Genomic DNA, 2784 nt, shown 5'->3' with positions numbered 1-2784 from the left:
TTGTGCCTAGAGAATGGAGCTGGGAGGGGTGAGGGGAGGGGGTGGGGGGGTTGGCCGTGCACATTCCACGTGGAAAGTCACCACCAAACTCGTGTTTCCTGTTGGAATTGTCATATTGTGCTGTTTTGTTTCCTATGGAGTTCCTTCAGCCTTTGTGGTAGAAGAGGATGAATAGTTTATCCACATTCTTGTGAGACCTGGGGGGGGGAGTGTGTTCATGTAAATCTGTTTTTCTTGTGTTTTCCACTTCGTTTTTTGGGTGTTTTCCCCCGAAATCTTCCATTGTAGATGCAGCCTCTACGAGCTTTGAGAAAATGATGCGGCTGTTTTGAAATGGTGCTCGATGGAGAATCCAAAATAACGTTTTTAGGGAAGTTATTTCCGATACAATCTCTTTCTCAAAAGTTTCTGAAGGCCGTGCAGAACGACATTATCTTCCAGTCTTAGCTCGATGTACTTGACTTTGTTTAGGAATGTACATTTTAATGTATTTTTGCACATGATTGCACTGTATTTCACTGGAGGAATACATGCTGCACTGGGATTTGGAGCTCATTTAACCTCTTGGTGCAAGCCCTTGTAAATCTTCCAGACGTGGTCATTTGGTTTCCTGATGTTTTGTAAGACGGTTTCATAACTGAAGTCCTTTAGTCCAGTTACAATGACAAATTCTTATAAAACTGAACCTTCTTTGTAGAAGTGACTGAACTATATTTGTGGATCTTGGAGCATTCTGGAGTTTTTTGATTGTCTAGAAAATAAAACTCTCTGAGAGGGTTGCTTTGATTTTTTTACCATTCAGATGTTGACTGAGTAAACCTGGGAGTGTCCACACTGAGGTTCACATTTCAGTTTCTTGAACTAAAATTAAAAAAAAAAATAACCATCCCCAATTTAATTACTCCAATTAAAAAATGGGCAAATCCATTTCTGGGGACGAGAGGGTTTGCAAGAAGAATCAGGTTCTTGGGAGGAAAGGACTGAAAGGATCCTGTCTGCTTAAACCCCAGCCAAGTGGGTTTTTTTAGAAAATCTTATATATATATATATATTTATTTATATTTATATAAGAATTTTTTTAGAAAATCTTGTATATTATTTAACACTGGCTTTCTGAAGTCATTGTAGCTTTATTCTAATTGAATTGAAGTGGCAAGTACACAGGTTTTCCATTTTTTCCGGGAAAGATGTGGGTGCTGCAGCACTCAGAGGGAACAAGGGCCATGCTTGGTTGTCCCCATCCTTGGGGAAAAGGACTCTCTGTGGGGGAAGGAGAGCAGGAAAGCAGAGCAGGGCAGCCAAGGGCCATCAGAGGTTGAGCAGAGAACCTTTTGATGATCTGGGGAGGAGGTTGTTTAGATCCAGTTCTGAGTCATCAGCATGAGCTGTATGCAAATATGGAACATTTAGGTGTTAAGGGAAGCCGGGTTAAGATAAGAGCCTAATGAGTAATTAAACGATTCTATTGGATTAGGGGGTTGAACTCCTGTGCAGATGAAGCTCCTGACTAATTCTGCTGAGAAGCCTCTGCCAACACTGCCACCAGACCTCAGGCTTCTCCTACTGCCAGGGGGAAGATTCCTCCCTGCACTCAGGGGTTTAGGGCAGTGCATTCCCATTTCCTGTCCACTTTGCAGAAGGAACTGATCTCCTGGTGACCTGGAGCCTGCGTGGGTTTGAAGATTTGTATTTGTACTTGTAGATGAAGGTGCAGCTCAAATCGACCCTCCTGGGCTGGTCCCTCAGAAAGCTGAGGGCAGGAACAAGGATGCCAATGCAAATTAAGGAAAGCCAAACCCAAGCTGGCAGTGATTATATGAAAACTGTAATCTCATTCTTAATTCATTTCTAGTCGGGCTTTGAACTGTTGTTTAAGTTGTTCTGGTACAGGCTCTCGAGTTTGCTTTGGCAAGAAATGTATCCCTGGATATTCCAAGTCAGAAAATACACCGTCCCCGAAGGCTGTGATGCTTGACAAACATTTATTTTGAGGAAAACTGAACCCTTTTACCTGGGTGTTACCTAATTGTATTTGGTGACCAAACCTCAAATTAGCCAGGTGAGAAATGTACATTAATAATTTTTGTATCAGTGAGAAGAACGTTGGGTTTTTAGAGTAATTTGTAAATTTTTCTCTGAAAGAGAGACCTGTGAGGGCGGGCAGGCCCTGGCACAGGTTGCCCAGAGAAGCTGTGGCTGCCCCTGGATCCCTGGAAGTGTCCAAGGCCTGGTTGGATGGAATGCCTGCAGTTTATGGAAGGGAAGGGCAAAACGGACACAAAAGACACGGTTAAGGCAGAATGGATTCCATGGGAAAATAAATATTTATGGGATATAACTGGGGTGCGAAAAGCACGGAAAAGGCCCTGGTGGTAAGGAGAGGAAGGGGAAAAAAAAGCTACCAAACTTCGAGGGCGAGAAAGTGAGAGGTTCAGGTTTCGCCTTTTCAGACATGTTCTCTCCAGGAAAGATTAGCAGCTCCGAACGGAGAAAAGAAGATGTCACGCGTCCTTCGGAGGGAGCTGCGAGAGAAAGGAGAAGCATTTGGGTCACCGGGGCCGCTGCTATAGATAAAGGTGTGAAAAGGCGGCATGTAGGGCATCCCCTCCCCTCGCGGGCATCCCGCGTGTGCGCGGGGCGCCGGGGCCGGGGCTGCGGCCGCAATCGGGTGCGTTGCCCCTTTAACTGTGTCCCCAGCCCTCGGGCGTCCGTGTCCAACGCCCACGTCAGCAAATACCTTTTGTTTCTCTCCCCGGCTGGGGCTGGCGGGGCGCGGGGGCTGCG

The sequence above is a fragment of the Empidonax traillii genome, unplaced genomic scaffold (genome assembly GCF_003031625.1).
Source record: "Empidonax traillii isolate 1590-97213 ecotype Southwest subspecies unplaced genomic scaffold, ASM303162v1 scaffold1160:size199357, whole genome shotgun sequence".
Lineage (NCBI taxonomy): Eukaryota > Metazoa > Chordata > Aves > Passeriformes > Tyrannidae > Empidonax > Empidonax traillii.
This window is presented reverse-complemented; position numbering follows the sequence as displayed.